Genomic DNA, 25,206 nt, shown 5'->3' with positions numbered 1-25,206 from the left:
TCTAGGAACAGACAACAGAAGATGAACATTTCTCAGCAGGACATCCACACAACAATTTTTCACTGTCCTAGTTAAAGCAGCTTCTTTAGGAAAGCTAACTGAGTTGGGTACTTTCTGAGAACTTGCATATAAGAGAACACATTTATTTAACGAAAGTTTAAATAAATAAATAAACAAACAAATTAAAAAAACTTAAAAAACAATGACAACAAAAACCCAAATATTTACTAAGTGTCTGTGGTATGTCAGGAATTTGGTTTTTCTGTTTCCCTCATACCTGGAAATTCCTTTTTTACCCCCCCTAGTAAACCTGATTTTGTTGTTCCTTTGTAGAGAATCTGTTTTTTGTTTTACTGTTAAGAGTTCAGTCTCTCTATACGGCGATGTTTGTAACACTTCACTAGGCTATGTCCAAGTATGGATTTCTTTTCATACATTTTTCTCGCAACATAATACCCCAGTATCTTGACAACAAAAAGATATCATCAAACATCACGGAATCCACACAACAGATGCACTGCATGGGATTTGTTAAACTGTAACTCTCATGGTCTTCAGCTGACCTCCGTCCCTTCTCCTGTGGCGCTGACAGAGTAAATCCTCAACTGCAAATAAAGTCTGGACAACACAGAGGTCTCATCTACTCTAGGTCTGTAATTCAAGCTATTTTTATTTCTGAGGAAATAGCCGCTAAGGATGTTCTTCCACGGTTCCATAGCTGTGTTCAAATGAAAACCACAGGCCCCAAATGGAGTCCCTCATGTTAAGAGCCCCACAGCAACAAAACAAGACTTAACACCCAACCTCAGTATGGTTCCGCCCAGCCTCCTCCATGCCAGGAACGCAGCCTGTAGCCAACCCACCTGGAATTTCCTGATCAGCACTAGGAAATTTTCTGCTAGACTCTTCCCACTCCCCTTAGAAGGCTGACCCGGCCTGGAACAGTGCATCCCTTGCTACCTGTAAAAACCATTCCCTTTCTGCAGCTCCGTGGAACTCCTTTCCTTTCGCTAGATGGGATTCCGCCCAATTCATGAATTGCTTAACAAAGCCTATTAGATCTTCAAAGGTCCTCAGTTGAATTTTTGTTATTTAACAGATGAATGGAGACTATATCATAAATTGGAATTTAGCTTTTTGCCAGTTCTGTATTCATTCACGAGCCCATCTGTATAAACCAAGAAACCAATGTAAGTAAGAGTTCTGGCACAGAGCTGGGTACAAATTTTATCTCCACTCACTGTGTGACATGGGACAAAGTATTTCACTACCTCAGCCTTAATTTAAGTATCTATAAACGGAGATAATGTTATTATTGACTTCGGGGAATTGTTGAAAGCAGGGCAGTCCTAGGGTGAAATGAGTCAAGTCATCTGGAATACAACCTTTAAGGAGGTCACATAGGAATTAACCCCAGTGGGTCACTTACCTAAATGCAAGAGCTAAAGCTATAAAATTCTTAGAAGAAAACTTAAGAGTGCCTCTTCCTGACCTTGGGTGAGGCAAGGCCTTCTTCAATAGAAAACCAAAAGCACAAGTAACACAAGAAAAAATAAACCGGACTGAATTAAAATTTAAAAATTTGGTGGCACCTGGGTGGCTCAGTGGGTTAAGCCTCTGCCTTTGCTCGGGTCATGATCTCAGGGTCCTGGGACCAAGCCCCACATCGGGCTCTCTGCTCAGCAAGGAGTCTGCTTCTCCCTCTCTCTCTGCCTGCCTCTTTGCCTACTTATGATCTCTCTCTCTCTCTCTGTCAAATAAATAAATAAAATCTTAAAAAAAAATTTTTTTTGTGCTTAGGGATACCTGGATGGCTCAGTCAGTTGAGTGTCTGCCTTGGGCTCAGGTCATGATCCCAGGGTGCTGGGATCGAGCCCTACGTCGGGCTCCCTGCTCGGCAGGAAGCCTGCTTCCCCCTCTCCCACTCCCCCTGCTTGTGTTCCCTCTGTCAAATAAATGAAGAAAATCTTTAAAAAAATTTCTTTTGTGCTTCCAAGGGCACTGTAAAAAATGAAAAGATACTTACAAGATTGGAGAAAATACTAGCAAATCATGTCTGATAGGACTTGCATCCAGAACATACAAAGATCTGTTACAACTCAGTAATAAGACAAATAACCCAATTAAAAGAAATGGGAGGGAAGATAAATACATGAGGTGACGGGTGTGTCCTTTAACTAGGTGGGGTGAATCCTTGCACAGTGTATTCACATTACACACCCATGTACCTTGTGCGCATAATGTGCAACCGTGATTTAGTTTTAATCTTACAACTCTGTCAGTTATACCTCAAGAAAACAGAATACTTTTAGAAAATAGGTAAAAGATCTAAGAAGATATTTCTCCGAAGATAGACAAAGGGCCAATAATCACATAAAGAAATGCTTAACCTCATTTGCATTAGGGACATGCAAGTCAAAACCACAGTGAGATACCACTTCTCACCTGCCCAGGTGACTTACAAAAACAGATGGAGACTAACAAGTGCAGTGAGGACACGGAGAATCTGGAAAATTGCTGGCAATTTTCCAGCAAATGATGCAGCCCCTTTGGAAAATGGTCTAGCAGTTTCTCAAAATGTTAAACACAGAGTTACCATTTCACCCAGCAATTCTAGCCCCTGGTATAGACCCAAGAGAAATGAAAACATACATCCACACAGGTGTTCATAACAGCATGATTCTTAATAGTTAAAAAAAAAAAACAACCAATCCAAATGTCTGTCAGCTGATGAATGGATAAACAAACGGTGGTCTTCCATACAATGGAATGTCACTCGGTAATAAAAAGAATAAAATAGGGATAGAGGCTACAGAGATGAACCTGGAAAACCTTACAGTGAGTAAAAGACACCAGTCACAGAAGACCACATATTGTGTGATTCTCTTTATATAAAATGTCCAGAATAGGCAAATCTGCAGAGACAGAAGGTAGATCAACAGTGGCACAGAGCTTGGGAGTCTGGGGGATGTGAAGAGTGACTGATAATGGGCATGGGTTTTTTGGGGGTGATGGGAAAGTTCTAAAGTTGGTGATGCTTGCACAGCCCTGTGAATATACAAAGAGCCCCGGAACTGTGCACTTGAAATGAGTGAATTGTACAGTGTGTGAACTTTGTCTCAAGAAAGTTGTTTGGTAGTGGATGAAGGCACTGGTTGTCAGGGCCACGCGAAGGTAGTGTCAACAGAGGGCTCTTGTCAACGCTGAGAGTGAGGACTTCCTTAAAATTTTGCCCATTCTGCTAGCCTCACCCAAGTCTTGGCCTTGAATGTGTGACCTAACGAGACCTCGCATGAAATGTACTTAACGCTAATACATAGCACTGTTCGCTGTTGGAGGGGAAGAAATACAATTTTACCTTTTGCCTTCTGAGTCCTTGGCTGAGACCCCTGTAACGAAAGACAAAACAACAAGAGGAAAACATGCCGTTTATTAACGGGTGTACCTTGTGCATCCTCTGAACTGCTTCCTTAAATACCACCGTCAGCCGAAGACAGAAGAAAGAAGCGTGTGGCGAGGCCAGTCACAGGGAAGTTACGGGAAAGACACAGTAACCAAGGGTGAGGTTTGTTATCTGGAGTCAAGTTGTGCCTTTTCCACTGATAAGATTCTCTTGTGATTTGGAGTCACGGCTCTTCCTGGTGCAGAGGGAGACACGCTTACAAATGGAGATTGGATTTGTGAATGCAAATTTCCTTTACAAAACGGAACTCTTCTGTTTCCAGACATTTTCCCATGTCCGCTGTTTCTCAACACAATCCTTATGCCAAAGAGGAATATTTTGGGGTGACATATTCTGCTTTTCTTCACTGTTAGGATTATTAAGTATCAGGAATTTGCCAGGCTCTGGGCATATATAGATAACCATAAGGGCTAAAATATGCAGCATCCACAGGGCCCGACCTTATGCCAAACGGTTTCTCTGAAGCTGAGGTCCGAGGGCCTAGTTTACACAGTAGGAGATGGCTCAGCCTGTGGGCAGGGACAGGCAGCCTGAATCCATTCAGAACTAAAGAGCGTCATCCAGAAGACTGTCAGGAGGAATAAGATATTATTTGTTTTAATTAATAATCCAACATGTGCCATAAATATGTGTGTCAAGGCTGGGATAGCCTAATGTGGCATGAAAAATCTTTCTGCACACAGAGAAGAGTAATTCCATCTGGGGATTTGGGAAAGACCTCAGAAAGGATCACTGCTTCTCCCCTACCAAGACCCCCACCACCACCACCAGGGTTGAAAAGGAGGAGTGCGCTGGCTGGAGGGGACGGAGAGCATTCCAGCTACAGTGAAAGTGAGCCACGGGAGAGCTCCTGGTGGGCCCAGGGGACACAGCTGTGCTGTGGGACAGATGCCGGGGCCCAGACTGATCCTGGGTGCAGAGGGCTGGGAGGGGCTTTCCACGCTGCATAGGAGTCTGAGATTGGTCCAAAAGGCAAGTAGGACCCCGCAGAAGCCCTTAAGCCAGCATGCAACATAATCAGACAGGAGGATGAGAGAGCTTCCAAAAAGAAATTAAAAGAAAAGAAAAAAATCGAGTCATGTGACAATAAAGAGACAACAGGGTGTTCTTTAAACCAAAGCATAAGTTTCTCAAGTTTCCTGTTCAGGGTTGTTCTCAGCTAATGCCTGTAGGAATTTAGGGACTCTGAAGTTCCTTCATAGAAGACCCTGGAAGAAGGTCAGTTTTCCCTTCGTATATTCATGGCAATGGCTTTCATGGTTTTTATATAATTAACATAATATTGCCTATGGGGTTGCTTTTTATTTAAATCTGTAATGGAAACTCAACAAAATGAAAAGCTTATGTCTTCGTGCACCCTTTTGTTAAGTGTTCTATTTCAACCCCTCTCCCTTACCCCAGATGTGGGTTTCAAGTATCACTTAAATAAAATGAGTTGATGTCAGTGACACTCTGGGATTTTATTTGTCTTAAACCTTGCAGGTGAAACATGGTGTCTGAGTGAGCAAGCCTCTGGGAGAGTGCATTGGGGTGGGACCCTTGTTTATCTGTTGAGAATTTCTGGCCCACACACTTGGCTGCTGCTCAGCCAGGAAACAACTATTTCTGTCAAAACCACTTGCAAGCAACAGCTCCATCCCCAGGATGTGAAACACCATCTCCTAATAGCATCTGACCTTCTGCCACCATTTCCTACGTTGTCAACAACAGATCCTCCTGGCTCCAACGCAGCTCCCTCCCCCTGGCCAGCTGGTGAGAGGTTAAGCACAGAACTGGGATTTTGCATCAAGCGTTAAAGGAAATTTGTCATATTTGTCCCAAGGCTGCTGCTGGGTATTGCCCAGGCTGATGTTCTTTCTCTGGTCTCGTTGCTAAGCCCTCGAGTTCTTTCCTTGTAACTTGTCCCAGAATTTCTTCTCACATTTTGCCCGAGCCACGGAAGGGAGCTATGCAAAACTGTGACTCATTTCACCCATATTTAAGATAGTTCTTGGGTATTTTGTTTTGTTTTGTTTTGTTTTGTTGTCACTTAAGGACTTAAAATGTTCTTTGGAGCAAGAAATGGGGTACATGTCTTGGATTCGTAGATGAGTGGGTTGCAAGAATCCCCGGAATTTCATCTCTCATACCCCCTCTGTGACACATCTGCCTGGAGGCCACTGGTCCAGTCTCTGATGTACCATATCTCGGGATGTCACTCCTTAGGTGGGCTGCTGCAGTTTGGAATGGATCCAGTTGTTTCAAACATCTGTCTCACTCTGTTCGTTGCAGTTAAGCTTATCCTTCCATAGACTGCCCTTGAAGTATCAAAGTTTTCATAGGATCTACCCACATCTTCCCTTTCTTCCAGACTAAATTAAGGTGTCGGTCGAATCCATATGCTTTGTAGGATTACTATTATCTTTGAAGTATCGAGGCTTCACTTCTTGCTAAAGTAACAGATTTCCTAACTTAATAAGAAACAGAGATAACCATGATGATACCTTCCATACTCTGCTATGAAGGCCAAGTAAAATCATAAAAATGACATCACTGTAAAGAAAATATAGCCTTCTACAAATATCATACAGAGAGTATTAGTATTAGAAATAGAAACACCTGGGATCCCAGTGCAGATAGGGATCTAGAGCAAAGGACTTAGACTTAGAGCAAAGGACTGACCAGATAGTGACCCAAAAGAAGCTGAACTTAAGGACCCAGTCTTTAACATTGGGAAAGAAGCCAAACTGTCCCATACTCTCAGTCACTTCCATTCATACAAGATATATTTTACTGAGCCCCTATTCTGTGCCAGGCACTGTTCTAGAATTAAAAATGGAGAAATGTGCAAAGCAGACAAAGGCACTGCCCTCTCTCAAGAAATGCATACCTTGATGTGAAAGCCTGGCAATATATAAACCAGTACATCTGATATTGATGAATACAGGAGGGAAAAAATGAAATAGGATGAGAGTGTTTGTGGGTAAGGAGAGAGATATTATTTTATATAAGCTGTATAGGTAAGGCCTGATTCACAAGGTGACATTCAAGGTGAAATAAGAAGGAAATAAAGGAGTTAGTCATATGACTCTCTGTGGAAGCATGCTCAGGAAGAAGAGATGGCATGTGCAAAGGTCCTGATGCAGGAGGAAAAGTACAGCATGTGGCTGAAGCAGAGTGAACTAGACAGAAAGTAGCAGGAGCTTTAGGGCCATTGTAAGGACTCCGGATTTTTGTTTTAAGTGAATTGGAAGTCATTGGAGGACTTGAGCAGGGGATAGGTTGTAAGAGAACCAGGATCCTACTCTATGATGCATAGATACCTGGGAAATGAGTTACAAATTTTCCAGTAAATTATACAAGAGAACATTATGGTGAATTGGACTAGGGGAATATCCTTGTATGTGGTTAGACAAGGTGTGACTTTGCTTATATTTTGCTTTTGTGTTTTGTTTTAGCTTGTTGTGGGGGAAAAAAAATCCCAAATTTCTTCTGCAGCAGATAGCATGAGCAGGTGGAAGTGGAGGGGTTTCTCAGTAGAGCATATATTCACAAGGTGTTATTGGCTTAACAGTGAGAAAGCCTCTGGTGATTTCCATGTATTGTCAAGGTAGAGCCATCAGGATTTGCTGCTGGGGTATATATGAAATATAACAGAAACCAAGGAGTTGTGGATGCTCTCAGGTTTGGGGCCTGGGAGCTGGAAATTATAGAGCATTTGGAAGCATGGAGAGGAGAGGAAGAAGTTGAAAATGTAAGCCATGGTTAAACTATAAGGGTCCCTGTATCTCACGCTAAGGATCTTGGACTTCAGCCTGTGGGCAGTAGGCTTCAGGCATAGGAAGTGATATGACAAGCTTGTGTTTTCTAAAAAAAAATTCAGGGGTACCTGGGTGGCTCAGTCATTGGGCGTCTGCTTTCTGCTCAGGTCATGGTCCCAGGGTCCTGGGATAGAGCCCCACAACAGGCTCCCTGCTTGGTGGGAAGTCTGCTTCTCCCTCTCCCACTTCCCCTGCTTGTGTTCCCTCCCTTGCTGTGTTGCTCTCTGTCAAATAAATAGATAAAATCTTTTTAAAAAATAAAGTAAAAATAATTAAAAAATGAAAAATAAAAAACAACTTCAGAGGCACATGCAGAATAGAAAAAAAAAGGATAAGACTAAAAGATGAAAGCTAATTTAGAACAATATTGAAATAGTTCAGGTGAGACATAATGAGGGCCAGAACAGGGGCTGGGTGTGGCAGGCTGACCTCAACGTCTCCTGGCCCAGCAGTGAGCTTACTGTTGACTTACTGAGGAAACGAGATAAACAACCTTAAAAAAACTATTTTCACCAAGTGATGGTGAGCAGACTCCAATGTGTTCTGATTTATCACCTGATCACTGCATCTCTCTCCCGGAGAGTTCTAGAAAATGTATTGATGAGTTCACACTCTTCCAACTCAACCAGCATTTTTCCAGGAAGTGTTTATTGAGTGCCAACCACTAGTTAGGTCCGAGGCCAATACTGTGCCTAGAACTATGGCTTCAAAAAATGTAACAGATTAGAAATCAAAATAACTTGAGTTTTAGTTGCTCTTGTGTTTCTGGCTAAATCACTTCACTCTTTTTGACCCTGGTGTACTCATATCTCACAAGGAGTTGAGTTCTCCCTCCCAAGCACCTGAATTATCCAACACCCAACTGTGCAGAATAAAAAAGTTTATTGAAGTATTTATTGGTTGCCATTCATATGCATTATTATTCTCGTACCTAGGTTTCTATCCAGCGAGCACTTTCAGGCATATAGTGTATGTCAAGATTGAACACATTTTGATTTGAACCTTTTGTTTAAGGGTAATGAGGTGGTAAATTGCTTTCATGTTGCAACTCAGTCGGAGTTATTTTTTCTCTTGCCTTTTGCTGAACAATGAAAATATAAACTAATCATGTGGATAACCCTTAACATTTTGTCAGTAGTCTCATATTAACAGATAAAGTCAATGGTGAGTATTTTTTTTAATTTATTTATTTGAGAGAGAGAATGAGATCACAAGTAGGCAGGGAGGCAGGCAGAGAGAGAGGGGGAAGCAGGCTCCCTGCTGAGCAGAGAGCCCGATGCGGGGCTCGATCCCAGGACCCTGAGATCATGACCCGGGCCGAAGGCAGAGGCTTAAGCCACTGAGCCACCCAGGCGCCCCAATGGTGAGTATTTTTAAGCAGCGAGAATTCTGGGTGTGTTTACAATTTGTGTGTACTGACCCACAATCTTACCTCCTCTTTCCTGCTAAAATGTAAGCCAAAGAGCTCTTTTACTACTTATTTTAATTGAATGTTGGACTTTTGTTGTTGTTTTTTTAAATATAATTTGTTTTTAGAGCAGTTTTAGGTTCAGAGCAAAATGGAGTGGAAGCCGCAGAAATGTCTAAAAATGTATAGCGCCTACCCCCACATGCACACAGCCTCCTTCACTATCAACACCCCACATCGGGCGGTACATTTGTTACCATCAGTAAACCTACACTGACACATCATCACCCAAAGTCAGCAGCTGATAGTAGGGTTCACTCTCAGGGTTACACACTCTGTGGTTTTAGCAGACATATAATAGCATGTGTCCAGCATCATAGTATCGTACAGTAGAGTGTCACTGCCAAAGCCAGCTCCTGTGCTTTGCTTGTTCATCCCTCCCTGGCCCTAACCTCTAGCAACTACCGATCCTTTCACTGTCTCCATAGTTTTGCCTTTTCCAGAATGCCATGTAGTTGAAATCACATAGTATGTAGATATTTCAGACTCTTCTTTCACGTAGTAAAATGCATTTAACTTTCCTCCACATCTTTTCATGAATCGATACCTCATTTCCTTTTAGCTCTGAATAATATTTGATTGGATGTACCACAGTTCATTAACCCATTCACCTATTGAAGGACCTCTTGGTTGCTCTCAAGTTTTGGCCATTATGAATAAAGTTGCTATAAACATCTGTATGTAGGTTTTCGTGTGGACGTAAGTTTTCAGACCCTTTGGGTAAATACCAAAGAATGTACTTGCTGGGTCATTTGGCAAGAGTGTGTTAAGTTTTGTAAGAAACTGTCAAACTGTCTTCCAAATTGCCTCTATCGTGTTGCATCCCCACTAACAATCAATGAGAAGTTCACTGACAGTGAAGAAGAAGTCTGATTGCTCCAATCCTCACTGCCATTTTGCGTTGTGTTTTGAATTTTGGCCATTCTACTAGAGGTATAGTGATATCTCGTTTTTCTTTTTTTTTTTTTCTTTTAATTCCAGTATGATTTGCATACAGGGTTATATTAGTTTACAGTGTACAATACAGTGATTCAACCCTTCCATACATTACTCAGTGCTCATTACGATAAGTGTACTATTTAATCCCCATCACCTATTTCACCCATCCCCCCACCTACCTCCCTCTGGTAGCCATCAGTTTGTTCTCTAGAGGTTAAAAGACTCTTTTTCATCTTTTTCCTTTGTTTCTTAAATTTCACATATGAGTGAAATCATATGGTATTCGTCTTTCTCTAACTGACTTATTTCACTTAGCATTATACCTTCTAGATCTATCCATGTTGTTGCAAATGAGACGATTTTGTTCTTTTTATGGCTGAGTAATATTTCATTGTGTACATACCACATCTTATTTATGAATTCATCTATCAATGGACACTTGGGTTGTTTCCATAATTTGACTATTGTAGATAGTGCTGCAATAAACACAGGGATGTATGTCTCTTTTTGAATTAGTGTTTTCATTTTCTTTGGGTAAATACCTTAGACTTGCCAGATCATATCATAATTTTTTTAATTTTTTGAGGAACCTCATACTGTCAGAAGGTTGTCTTTTAGTTTCTTTGATTGCTTCCTTTACTGAGCAAAAGCTTTTTATTTTCATGTAGTCCCAATAGTTTTTTTGTTTTGTTTTGTTTTGTTTTTTGCCCCAGGAGACAGATTTAGAAAAATGCTGCTATGGCCAGTGTCAGAGACATTACTGTCTGTGCTCTCTTCCAGGATTTTCATGGCTTCAGCTCTCATATTTAGATCTTTAATCCATTTTGAGATTGTCTTGTTGTGTATAGTGAAGAAAGTGGTCCAGTATCAGTATTTTGCATACAGCTGACCAGTTTTCCCATTTGTTGAAAAGACTATCTTTTTTGCATCACGTTTTCTTGCCTCACTTCTCATATATTAATTGACCAAATAATCGTATGTTTATTTCTGGGGTCTCTACTCTGTTCTTTTGACCTAAATTTTTATTTTGTGCCAATACTATACTGTTTTGATTGATACAGCTTTGTAGTATATCTTGAATTCTGGGATTGTGATACCTACAGTTTTGTTTTTCTTTTTCAAAATTTCTTTGGCTAATCAGGGTCTTTTGTGGTTCCATACAAATTTTAGGATTATTTGTTCTAGTTCTGTGAAGAATGCTGTTGGTATTTTGATAGGGATTGCATTGAATCTGTAGATTGCTTTGTGTAGCATGGCCATTTTAACAATATTTGTTCTCTGCATCCATGAGCATAGAATATCTTTCCATTTCTTTGTATCATATTAAATTTCTTGCATCAGTGTTTTATAGTTTTCAGAATACAGGTCTTTCACCTCCTTGGTTAAGTTTACACATTGGTATTTTATTATTTTTCATGCAATTGTAAATGGGACTGTTTTGTTAATTTCTATTTCTATTAATCCATTTTTAGTGTATAGAAATGCAACAGATTTCTGTATATTGATTTTGCATCCTGTGATCTTACTGAATTTATTTATCAGTTCTAGTAGTTTTCTGATGGAGTCTTTAGGGTTTTCTGTATTTGCATCATGTCATCTGCAAATAGTGAAAGTTTTACTTCTTCCATACCAATTTCAGAGGCCTTCTATTTCTTTTTCTTCTGTGATTTTTGTGGCTAGGACTTCCAGCACTAGGTTGAATAAAAGGGGCGAGACTGAACATCCTTGTCTTGTTCCTGATATCAGAGGAAAAGCTCTTGTTTTTTTCACCACTGAATATAATCTTAGCTGTGAGTTTCTTATATATGGCCTTTATTATGTTTTTTAAAAGATTTTATTACTTATTTGACAGCAAGAGCATAAATACAAGCAGGGGGAATGAGAGAGGGAGAAACAGGCTTCCCACTGAGCAGTGAGACCAAAGTGGGACTCGATTCCGGGACCCTGGGATCATGCCCTGAGCCGAAGATAGCCACTTAATGACTGAGCCACGCAGATGCCCCTGGCCTTTACCAAGTGGAGGTATATTCCCTTTAAACCTACTTTATTGAGGATTTTTATCAGGAATAGATGTTGTACTTTGTCAAATGCTTGTTCTACATCTACTGAAATGATTGTATGGTTTTTATCCTTTCTTACGTTGATGTGATGTATCATGTTGATTGATATATAAATATTGAACTATCCTTGCATTCCAGTAATAATTCCCACTTGATTGTGGTGAATGATTTTTTTAATGTGTTGTTGGATTTGGTTTGTTAATGTTTTGTTGAGGATTTTCGCATCTATGTTCATCAGAGATATTGGCTTGTAGTTTTCTTTTTTTGTGGTGTCTTTCTCTAGTTTTGATATCAGGAATGCTGGTCTTATAGAATAAATTTAGAAGTTTTCCTTTCTCTTCTTTTTTTTGGATAGTTTGAGAAGATATTAACCTTTCTTTAAATGTTTGGTAGAATTCTTCTGTGAAGCCCTCTTTGATATATGTAGGGTGTTAAAGTCTCCTACTATTATTATATTATTATCGATTGGTTTCTTCATGTTTGTTATTAACTGCTTTATGTATTTGGATCTCTTATGTTGGATGCATAAATATTTACAATTATTATATCTTCTTGTTAGATCATTCCCTTTATGACTATGTGGTGTCCTTCTTTGTCTCTGTTAGAATTTTTGTTTTAAAGTCAACTTTGCATAATATAAAATATTGCTACCCTGACTTCCTTTTCACTTCCATTTGCATGCTAAATGTTTTTCCATCCATTCACTTTTGTTCTGCATGTGTCTTTAAGTCTGAAAAGAGTCTTTTGTAGGCAGCATATAGATGGGTTTTACTTTTTTATCCATTCTGTCACCCTGTTTTTTTCATTGGACTATTTAGTTCATTTACATTCAAACTAGTTATTGATAGGGGTATACTTATTACCATTTTATTATTTGTTTTATAGTTGTTTTTGTAGTTCTTCTCTGTTGCTTTCCTCTCTTGCACTCTTCTTTCCTGAGTTGATGGCTTTCTTTAGTGATACACTTGGATTCCTCTCTCCTCATTTTTTGTTTATCTGTTACTGGTTTTTGATTTATGGTTACTATTAAGTTTATATATGACATCTTAGGCATCTAGTAGTCTATATTAAGTTGATGTTCACTTAAGTTTGAACCCATTACTTATTCCTCTCCTCATTTTAGGTATATGGTGTCATCCTTTATATCCTTTTATTTTGTGAATCCCTTGACTGATTTTTATAGATATTCTTAATTTTACTGATTTTGTACTTCCTTCTTTTCTTGCTTCTGATTATGGTCTTTCCTTTCCACTCAGGATCCCCTTTACCATTTCTTGTAAGGTTGGATTAGTAGTGATGAATTCCTTTAACTTTTGTTTGTCTAGGAAACTGTTTATCTCTCCTCCTATTCTGAATGATAGCCTTGCTGGATAGAGTACCCTTGGTTGCATGTGTTTTATTTTCAGCACTTGGAATATACGATGCCACTTCCTACAAACTGCAAAGTTTCTGCTGAAAAAAATCAGCTGATAGCCTTATGGGGTTTCCCTTGTTTGTAACTGTTTTCTTTTCTCTTTCTGCTTTTAAAATTCTCTCTTTACCACTACTTTATGCCATGTTGATTACTTATGTGTCTTGCCGTGAACCACCTTGGGTTGATTTTGTGGGGGGGGGGGGGGTTCTGTGCCTCCTGGGTCTGAATTCTGTTTCTTCTTTGAAGAGTTTTGATCAAGAAAGAATACTGTACTTTGTCAAATGCTTTTTCAGCATCTACTGAGAGCATCATATGGTTCTTGTTCTTTCTTTTATTAATGTATTGGTCTGTAGTTCTCCTTTTTGATGGGGTCTTTGTCTGGTTTGGGATCAAGGTAATGCTGGTCTCATAAAATGAGTTCGGAAGTTTTCTTTCTATTTCTATTTTTTTGGAACAGTTTCAGGAGAATAGGTGTTAATTCTTCTTTAAATGTTTGGTAGAATTCTCCTGGGAAGTCATCTGGCCTTGGGCTCTTGTTTTTTTGGGAGAATTTTGATGACTGCTTTAATCTCCTTACTCGTTATGGGTCTATTTAGGTTTTCTATTTCTTCCTGGTTCAGTTTTGGTAGTTTATATGTCTCTAGGAATGCATCCATTTCTTCCTTCCCAGTTGTCAAATTTGATGGTGTATACTTGCTCTTAATACATTCTTATAATTGCTTGTATTTCTTTGTGGTGATTGTGATCTCTCCTCTTTCACTTGTGATTTTATTCATTTGGGTCCTTTCTTTTTTCTTTTTAATAAATGTGGCTGGGGGTTTTCAATCTTACTAATTCTGTCAAAGAACCAACTCCTACTTCCGTTTATCTGTTCTACTGTTCTTTTGGTTTCTATTTCATTGATTTCTGCTCTGATCATTATTATTTCTCTTCTCCTACTGGGTTTCAGCTTTATTTGCTTTTCTTCTCCAGCTTCTTTAGGTGTAGTGTTAGGTTGTGTATTTGAGACCTTATTTCTTGAGAAAGGCTTGTATCACGATATACTTTCCTCTTATGACTGCCTTTGCTGTGTCCCAAAGATTTTGAATGTTGTGTTTTCATTTTCATATGTTTCCATGAATTTTTTTCAATTTTTCTTTAATTTTCTGGTTGACCCATTCATTCTTTAGTAGGATGCTCTTTAGCCACCACGTATATGTGTTTTCCAACTTCCCTCTTTTGGTTGAGTTCCAGTTTCAAAGCATTATGGTCTGAAAATATGCAGGGAAAGATCCCAGTCTTTTGGTACCAGTTGAGACCTAATTTGTGATCCAGGATGTGATCTATTCTGGAGAATGCTCCATGGGCACTAGAGAAGAATGTGTATTCTGTTGCTTTGGGATGGAATGTTCTGAATATATCTGTGATGTCCATCTGGTCCAGTGTGTTGTTTAAAACCTTTATTTCTTTGTTGATCTTTTGCTTAGATGATCTGTCCATTTCAGTGGGGGGGTGTTAAAGTCCCCTCCTATTATTGTATTATTGTCGATGTCTTTCTTTGATTTTGTTATTAATTGGTTTATATAGTTGGCTGCTCCCATGTTAGGGGCATAGATATTTAAAATTGTTAGATCTTCTTGTCAGATAGGTCCTTTGAGTATGATATAGTGTCCTTCCTCATCTCTTATAATAGTTTTTGGCTTCAAATCTAATTTATCTGATATAAGGGTTGCCACCCCAGCTTTCTTTTGATGTCCATTAGCATGATTAGTTGTTTTCCAACCCCCTTACTTTAAATCTGGAGGTGTCTTTGGGTATAAAATGAGTCTCTTGCAGACAGCATATCAATGGATGGTGGTGGTGGTGTTGTTTTTAATCCATTCTGATACCCTGTGTCTTTTGATTGGGGTATTTATCCTATTTACATTCAGGGTAACTATTGAAAGTTATAAATTTAGTGGCATTGTATTGCCTGTAAGGTGACTGTTACTGTATATTGTCTCTGTTCCTTTCTGGTCTGTTACTTTTAGGCTCTTTTAGGCAGGCTCCCAGTCTCCAGCCCTGGAAGAGCTGAGAGCTTGGGGCCCTGCTTCTCAGTGCACCCTCAGAGAAAAGCAGTCAATCCCTCCCATCTCCCTGGTCTCTGGCCACACTCTGAGCTCACCCGGCCTGTGACAGAGCGTTTTTAATCTCTGGCACACAACCCCGTTTGGAGTCTCCAAACCCAGCAGATTCCTGCAGCATGTTCCCATGCCACTCCTCCCAGAGTAGGAAGGAGAAGTTCTCTCTGGATATGCCACAGTGGGCAGTGGCCCAACTGTACCTCACAACACAATTTAAGGTAACCCCGAACTGAGGGCCCACTCCTCAGCTCTGTCTCTGTAGCCGGCTTCCTCGCTCCAATACCTGGGAGCTCTGCCACACTTAGGCACCCCTGGTCTTTTTGTGACCCCGCAGGTCCTGAGAATACACAGTCCCTGCAAGCTCCACCCCCAACTTAGCCTCTGGAATGACGTCCCTCAGTGGAGCAGACTTCTTTTATAAAAGTTCCAATTTTGTGCTCCACTGCTCTCTCACTTGTGGGGAGCCAGCCCCTTCCCCTGCAGTCTATCTTTCCATATATTGCTTCAGATTCACTTCTCTGCACGTCCTACCTTCCAGAAAGTAGTCATTTTTCTCTTCCTAGAATTGCTGCTATTCTTTTCTTTGATCTCCTGTTGAGTTTGTAGGTTTTTAGGATGGTTTGATAACTATCTCACTGAATTCCTGGGGCCAGGCAAAATTAAGTCTCTTAGTCCCCCACCATCTTTCTCCTCCCCCCAATACTGTGTTTTAAATTCCAAACTCTACTTGTTGATTGCTGGCATTTAAGACAGTGATTAACTTTTATATTTCAATCTTATATCGTGTAACTATATTATAAATCTCTTAACTAATTCCAGGAAGCTTTTGTGTTATTGATTTTTCAGATTTCCTACATGGGCAATCATGTCATCTGTGAACAAAGACAGTTTTATTTCTTCCTTCCCAGTCAGAATTCTTCTTGTTTGTTTGTTTGTTGCATTAGCTAGGATTTCCAATACAGTATTGAACAGGAGTGATTAGAGAGGACATACTTGCCTCATTTTTTATCTTAAAAATAAGATGTTAAAGCTTCTGATTTCTCATTATTAAGTACTGTATGAACTGTAGGTTTTCATAGATTTTTTTATCAAGTCAAGGAACTTACTCTCTATTCTATTCTCAAAAACCTGAGAGTTTTTGATCATGAATTGATATAAGAGTTTGTGAAGTATTTTTTTCTTGCATTTATCAATATAATCATGTGATTTTTCTTCTTTAGCCTGTTGATGTTATAGAATTACATTCATTGATTCTTTAATGTTGAACTAGCCTAGCATAGCTGGAATAAATACCACTTGGTTATGGTGTATAATTCTTTTTATATACTGTAGGATTTGATTTGCTATATTTTATTAAGGACTTTTGCATCTATGTTTATGAGAGATATTGATCTATAATGGACTTGTAATATTTTTTTTCTGGTTTGGGTATTAAGGTAATGACAGCCTCACAGAATGAGTTAGGAAGGGTTTCCCCTCTTTCTATTTCCTGGAAGAAATTTTAGAGGATTGATATGACTTTTTCCTTAAACATTCATTAGAATTTATTAGTAAACACATCTGGGCATAGTGCTTTCTGTTTGGTAAAGTTATTAATGATTTCATACACACACACACACACACACACACACACACACACACTATCTTAGTCAATTCAGCCCACTATAACAAAAATAGCATAAACTGGGTGGCTTATAAACAACAAGAATTTATTACTTACATTTTGAGAGCCTGGAAAGTCCAAGATCCAGATGCCAGAATATTCAGTATCTGGCAAGGACCAAGGACCAATTTCCTGGTTCATTGACAGTCATCTTTTCACTTTAACTTGAGGTAAGTGAGTTCTTGGTGGTCTATTTATAAGAGCACTAATTCTATTCATGAGGGCTCTTCCTTCAGGACATAATCCTCCCAAAGTTCCTTATCTTAATACAATTACATTGGGGGTTAGGATTTCAATGAATAAATTTGGGGTACGGGGAAGGCACAAACATTCAGTCAATAGTATAGACCTATTCAGATTAGTCTGTTTCTTCTTGTGTGATTTTGGTAGATGATGTCTTTCAAGGAATTGGTCCATTTCATCTAGGTTATCAATTGTGGACATATTGTTGTTTACAAACTTCTGTTCTGGAGGTGGCTTATTCCCAAAGAATACTGAAAATATTTTTTAATTGGCATTCCAACGAGACCTTTACTCTAAAACTTCTTGTATATTGATACCTACATTGCACACGATTAGGGCCAATAACATGATAGAATGGAATAGATCTCTCTTGACTAGATTATAGTCTTTATTCTAACTGTTACTTGGTAAATGATCCTGAAAAGTTCAATCCACATTTTCACATTTTTGGGTCTCACTCACCTTTAATTCTACAACATTGCAAATATTTACTGAACATTCACTCTATGTCAAGCATCAGACCAGGCAAGCAAAGTAGACATAATCCCTGTCCTTGGAGCTTTGCATCTAGTTAAGAAAGCAGATAATAAATAAAAAATTGCTATTCAATAAGCATTAAAGTAGGAGTATAAAATGCTATAGGAGCACATGGTAAAGAGATCTAAACCTATAGTAAGGCTTCACTGAGGGATAGACTAGATACCGTTAAGATTCCCATCAAAAACTTCTAGTAGTTTGGAAGTGGAGTCTTTTAGGTTTTCCATATATAGTATCATGTCATCTGTGAAGAGAGAGAGTTTTCCTTCTTTGCCAATTTGAATACCTTTTATTTCTTTTTGTTGTCTGATTGCTGTTGATAGGACTTCTAATACTATGTTGAACAAGAGTGGTGAGAGTGGGCATCCTTGTCGTGTTCCTGATCTCAAAGGGAAGGCTGTCAGCTTTTCCCCATTGAGAATGATATTCACTGTGGATTTTTCATAGACAGGTTTTATGAAGTTGAAGAATGTTTCCTCTATCCCTATACTTTGAAGAGTTCTAATCAGGAATGGATGCTGTATTTTGTCAAATGCTTTTTCTGCATCAGTTGAGAGGACCATGTGGTTTTTCTCTCTTTTCTTATTGATTTGTTCTATCACACTGATTGATTTGTGAATGTTGAACCACACTTGCATTCTACGGAAAAATCCCACCTGTTCATGGTGGATAATCTTTTTAATGTACTGTTGGATCCTATTAACTAGGATCTTGTTGAGAATCTTGACATCCATATTCATCAGGGATATTGACCTAAAATTCTCCTTTTTGATAGGGTCTTTGCCTGGTTTGGGGGTCAGAGTGATGCTGGCTTCATAGAAAGACTCTGACAGTTTTTCTTCTGTTTGTATTTTTTTGAAACAGCTTCAGGAGAATAGATATTATTTCTTCTTTGAATGTTTGGTAGAATTCCCCAGGGAATCCATCAGATCCTGGGTTTTTGTTTTTTGGGAGGTTTTTGATCACTGCTTCAATCTCATTACTAGATATTGGTCTATTCGGTTTGTCAATTTCTTCCTGTTTCATTCTTGGAAGTTTATAGGTTTCCAGGAATTCGGTAATGTGGCAGGATACAAAATCAATGCACAAAAATCAGTTGCTTCCTTATACACTACCAATGAAAATACAGAAAGGGATATTAGAGAATCAATTCTATTTACTATAGCACCAAGGACCATAAGATAATTTGTAACAAACCTAACCAAAGAGGTAAAGGATCTATACTTGAGGAACTACAGAACACTCATGAAAGAAATTGAAGAAGACACAAAAAGATGGAAGACCATTCCATGCTCATGGATCTGAAAAATAAACATTGTTAAAATGTCTATACTGTCCAGAGCAATCTATACTTTCAATGCCATCCTGGTCAAAATTACACTGGCATTTTTCAAAGTGCTGGAACAAACAATCCTAAAATTTGTCAGAAAAGACTACAGATTGCTAAGGAAATGTTGAAAAAGAAAAATAAAGCTGGGGGCATCACATTGCCTGATTTCAAGCTTTACTACAAAGCTGTGATCACCAAGACAGCATGATACTGGCACAAAAACAGACACATAGACCAGAGTATGGAACAGAGTAGAGAGTCCAGATATGGACCTGCAACTCTATGGTCAAATAATCTTCAACAAAGCAGTAGAAAATATCCAGTGGAAAAAAGACAGTCTCTTCAATAAATGGTGCTGAGAACACCGTTTGGACAGATATGTATAGAAGAATAAAACTCAACCATCCTCTAACACCATACACAAAGATAAATTCGAAATGGATAAAAGACTTCAGTGTGAGGCAGCAATCTATGAAAATCCTAGAGGAGAACACAGGCAGTAGCCTCTTCGACATCAGCCATAGCAACTTCTTTCAAGACATGTCTCCAAAGGCAAAGGAAACAAGAGCATAAATGAACTTTTGGGACTTCCTCAAGATCAAAAGCTTCTGCTCAGCAAAAAAAAAACAGTCAATAAAACAAAGAGGCAACCCACGGAATGGGAGAAGATATTTACAAATGACACTACAGACAAAGGGCTGATATCCAAGTTCTATAAAGAACTCAAACTCAACACTCAAAAAACAGAGAGTCACATCAAAAAGTGGGCAGAAGACATAAACAGACACTTCTCCAAAGAATACATACAAATGGCTCACAGACACATGAAAAAATGTTCATCATCATTAGCCATCAAGGGGATTCAAATCAAAACCACATTGAGATACCACCTGACACCAGTTAGAATGGCCAAAATTAACAAGACAGGAAACAAAAAGTATTGGAGAAGATGTGGAGAAAGGGGAACCCTTTTACACTGTTGGTGGGAATGCAAGTTGGTACAGTCACTTTGGAAAACAGTGTGGAGATTTCCTTAAGAAATTAAAAATAGAGCTGCCCTATGACCCTGCAATTGCACTAATGGGTATTTACCCCAAGGATACAGAGGTGGTAAAAAGAGGGGCCATGTGTACCTCAATGTTTATAGCAGCAATGGTCACAAGTGCCAAACTGTGGAAAGATCCAAGATCCCTTCAGCAGATGAATGGATAAAGAAGATGTGGTCCATATATACAATGGGATATTACGCCTCCATCAGAAAGAATGAATACCCAACTTTTGTATCAATGTGGACGGGACTGGAGGAGATTACGCTGAGTGAAATAAGTCAAGCAGAGAAAGTCAATTATCATACAGTTTCACTTACTTGTGGAGCATAAGGAATAACATGGAGGACATTAGGAGAAAGAAAGGAAAAGCGAATTAGTTTAAATTGGAGGGGGAGATGAACCATGAGAGACTGTGGACTCTGAGAAACAAACTGAGAGTTTTGGAAGGGAGCGGGGTGGGGGGATAAGTGAGCCTGGTGGTGGGTGTTAGTTAAGGAGGGCACATATTGCATGGAGAACTGGGTGTGGTGCATAAACACTGAATCTTGGAACACTGAAAAAATAAAACTAAATTAAAAAAAATAAAGCCCCCCCCCCCAAAAGATTCCCAGCAAAGAAGTAAAAACACATCAATGTATATAAGACTTTTTTGGACTTCTAATCTAATTGAATGGACCAGATTAATTGATTTTCCACAAAATGTCAAGATAATTCAATAGGGTAAAGAATAGTCTTTTCAATAAATCTTGTTGAGACAGCAAGCTATCCTATATGTGAAAGAATAAAGTCAGTCTCCTTCCTCACACCGTAAACTAAAATTAACTAAAAATTGATCAGGGACATAAGCAAAAGAACTTACACTATAAAACATAGTAGTAAATAGGCATTATCCTGAGTTGGGCACGGCTTTCTTAAATTCAGCACCAAATACATAGCAACAAAATAAATAAATTATTAGACTTTTAAATAAACTGAAAACGTTTGTGCTGCAAAATAAAACAAAAGCCTTCAAAAAAGTAAAAGTACAACCCATAAAATGGAAACAAAATTTTGCAAATCGTTTATCTGGTAAGGTACTTACTTCCATAATAAGTAGAAAACAAATATAATGAAAAGACAGTTTAATTTTTTTAAATGGGCAAAGAATCTGAGTACACATTTTAATAAAGAGGAGATAGAAATGATGAAAAATCGCATGAAAATATACTTAAAACCATTCTCCATTATGGAAATACAAATCAAAACTGTAATGAGATACTGCATCATATGAATTAGAATGGCTATAACCAAAAAGACAAGCCAATAACATATGTTGGCAAAAATAGGGCAAAATTGGAACCCCAATATAGTGTTGAGAATATAAAATTGTACAGCCTCTTTGGAGAATACTCTGACAGTTCTCAAAATGTTAAACATAGATGTACTGTGCCCAAGATAAGTGAAAACATATGTCCATATAAAAACTTGTACATGGGCGTTCATAGCAACATTCTTCATAATAGCTGAGTGGTGGAAGCAGCCCAAATGCCATATCACCAGCTGGATAGATAAATTAGTGTGGTATATATCCATCAATGGGATATTATTGGCAATAAAAGGAAATGAAATATTGATACATACTGTAACATGAATGAACCTTAAACACATCTTAAATTAAAGAAGCCAGTCACAAAAGACCACATACAGATGGTCCCGACTTATGGTGGTTCGACTTACGATTTTTCAACTTTATGATGGTACGGAAGTGATGCACATTCAGTAAAAAATGTACTTTGAATTTTTAATTTTGCTCTCTTCCCAGGCTAGCAATATGTGGTGCAGTACATTCCTATGATGCTCACCACAGCCTCGAGTTAGCCATGTCGTCATGAATGTAAACAACTGATAAGACCATTCGGGCCCTTTCAACGATTCTGTTTCTCAGTTTCAATACAGTATTCAATAAACTACAGGAGAGGTTTAACACTGTATTTTAAAACAGGCTTAGTGTCAGATGATTTTGCCCAACCATAGGCTAATGTAAGTGTTCGGAGCACATTTAAGGTAGCTAGGCTAAGTTGTGATGGTTGGTAAGTTAGCATATTAAATACACTTTTGATTTACTGTATTTTGAACTTAGGATGGGCTTATTGTGACATAACACCTTCATAGGTCAAGGAAGATCTGTATCGCATGCTCCCATTTATACAAAATGTTCAGAATGGTACGGTGAACCTATGGAGACAGAAATAGATCAGTAGTTGCCTGCAACTGGGCAGGGTCGAGAATGGGAAGCCATTGCTAATGGTTAAGGTTGTTTTGAAGGTCATGGAAATGTTCTAAAATTGATTATGGTGATGGTTGTACAACTTGGTAAATACACTAACAGATATTGAATTGTCTGCCCTAAATAAGTAAATTGTATATCACATGGCCAGTGTCTCTATAATCTTTTCCTACAATATAGGAAAACATTTTACATTATAACACCGCCCTTCTATTTCTCTCTCTCTATCTCTCTCTATCTCTTTCTCTTTTCCTCTGACACACACATATATCACAAAAATTTTTATAAAGCAACACTTATTCTTTACATCTTTCTATTATTTTGTATTCTATTTTATTCTATCTCATTAAAGAACAGTCTTGACCTGTGCTCTGGCTTACCTTTTGCTGCGTAACAAAACACATCATAGTTTGGGCTTAAAAACAACATGCTATCATTATTACTTCAAGGTGTTCTGTGGGCTGAACAGTGGGTCTCCCGTGGGTGTCTTGTTCTTGAATTTTTTTTATGCAGTTGTAATCAGGTGTAGGCTGAGCCCCCAGACTTCTGACAGCCCAGCAGGCTTGGGTATCCAAAGAGACTCGCTCTGACGGCCAACGGTTGCCACCAGCTATCAGCTGGAAACTGAGTTCTGGTTGTCAGGTAAGCAATTAACACTTGCCTTCTCCACTTGGGCTGTATTCTCACAGCTTGGCATCCAGGTTCTCAGAGAGAGTGTCCCAAGAATGAGCACTCCAGGAGCCCTGAGTGGAAGCTGCAAGGTTGTTTATGACCTAAACTTTGAAGTCCCAGAACGATACGTGTGATGCCTTCTATTGATTAAACACTTGCTAAGACAACCGTGATTCAAAAGGAGGAGACACAGACCCCTTCACTTAATGAGAGCAGGAGCAGAGAATTTGGAACCATATTTAATCCGTTTCAACTCATTGGACTGATTTTACCACTCACGAATGGGCCACAACCTGTATTTTGAAAAAGATCACTGTAATAGGATAAGGTAATGTCTCTTCTAATACTAATATTTCTTGAAGCTGTGAATTAATTAGATCTCGTATCAGGTTATAGAAGCTAATAATTTCTTCCACTTGCAACCAGAGGAAAAGGAGGACTAGAAAGCAAGAAGTGTGGCAGGATCTGATGTCTGTGCTCAGGTTGCTGCCTAGAAGGACATCACAGTGTTCTCCAGGCTCCCATAGCTTTTATTCATGTCCAGGTAAATCTAGGGTAAATCCTTAACTATAGGGTCACGCACAGTATGACGAGCATACGTGACAGTCAGCAGTGCGCACCCTTGGCGACGCTGCCTGTGTGCTCGGAGAGATTTTACACATCTATCAATGGGGCTAAGAGATCAAAGATTTGTGGAGAGACACCCACATTCTTTAACGTTGTCCCCAAACTCAGATGGCTGTGGAAATGATAGTCTTAATAAAATGCATCAACTACAGGGTGTTGAAAAGAAACCTGTTTTATACTCCCTGTACTATCACATCAATGTGTATTATATCTTAATTTTCAGAGTAGTCTTTATATATTAAAACTCCAAGAGGACTTGCTAGGAACACATGTTTCCTGTCCTCTTGGCTCATCAATGCTAGACTGAATCAAAGGCACCAGGGTCATGAGAACAGAAAACTAAAGGGGTGGCCGTGAACAGTGGGTTTGTGAACCAGCTAGGATGTTGCTGAGCCAAAGCATTTGGAGGACTGATCTGCAAGCCAAGGTAAGCTGCGACTGGGAGGAGTCATAGTCAGTGTGAATCATACCCATATGATTAACTACAACACAAACATAATCTCGGAGAAAAAGAAAAACACATTCTTCGTCTGTAATTTTATTCTACCGGGTATCATGAGAGGCTTCTAAATGGACAGTCGGCTTCTAAGTGACCATGTAATTCCCCATCTCCGCGTGGCAGGAAGAAGAAAAATATAAATATGCAAAAGCCGGTCTCTTACATGGTTGCGTGGATACCAAGCAGATGGGTAGATGAACATAAAATTGTTCTTTATAAGCAGAGAGAACCCCTGTCAACCCAAGCTGCATCCGTCTGGCTGTGCGGCTTACAACGCTACCTTATCTGAGAGGGATGGAGTGCGAGAGAAGCACAGAGACCGTGCGCCGGCAGAGAAAGCTGTTTGAGCTTCAGAGTCTAATTAATGTTAAGATAATAAAGTAGCCCCTAATTACACCAACTTTGGCCTGTAAGCTCTTGTGGATGCACCTTGGGGACTAAAGGTCTTTGGATAAGATATTTCAGCGGCCTGTTGATAGTCCCAGCACTACTTACTAGCTAGCTACTTAACCACGCCAGAGGCTCCAGGGTCTTACCTGTGAAATCGGGCGGCAAGGATGCCCCCTCCTTCGGTTTTTGCGAGGCTTACCTGAAACCATGTTTGCAAAACTCATTGCACAGAGTCTGGCACATCATACATGTTCAGTGATGATAAAAAATAATACTAGCGACTTTGTGATGGCTGTCGCCTTCACAACGACCTGCTCTTCCTTCCCCTTTCTCTTCCAGTTTCTTATCAGACACTGTGTGCTCTCATGCTCTCTGCTCTTCAATCATCAAAAACACACACTTTGGGACGCCTGGGTGGCTCAGTTGGTTAAGCGTATGACTCTTGATTTCGGGTCATGATCTCAGGGTTGTGGGATCGAGCCCTGCATCCAGCGCTACTCTGAGAGTGAAGTCTGCCCCTTAAGATTAAGATTCTCTCTCTCTCTCCCTCTGCCCCTCCCCCCTCTAAACAAAACAAAACAAAAACTGCACGTTTCTGCCATGCAACCTCACTGTGGCACAGTAGCCTCAGAGAAAGGAAACTCAGATGGCAAAGGAGGTAAGATAGAGTCTTCTCACCCGTCT

Source organism: Enhydra lutris, unplaced genomic scaffold (genome assembly GCF_002288905.1).
Source record: "Enhydra lutris kenyoni isolate GAN:26980312 unplaced genomic scaffold, ASM228890v2 scaffoldscaffold34, whole genome shotgun sequence".
Classification (NCBI taxonomy): Eukaryota; Metazoa; Chordata; class Mammalia; order Carnivora; family Mustelidae; genus Enhydra; species Enhydra lutris.
The sequence above is the reverse complement of the archived record's forward strand: the minus strand, read 5'-3'. Positions refer to the sequence as shown.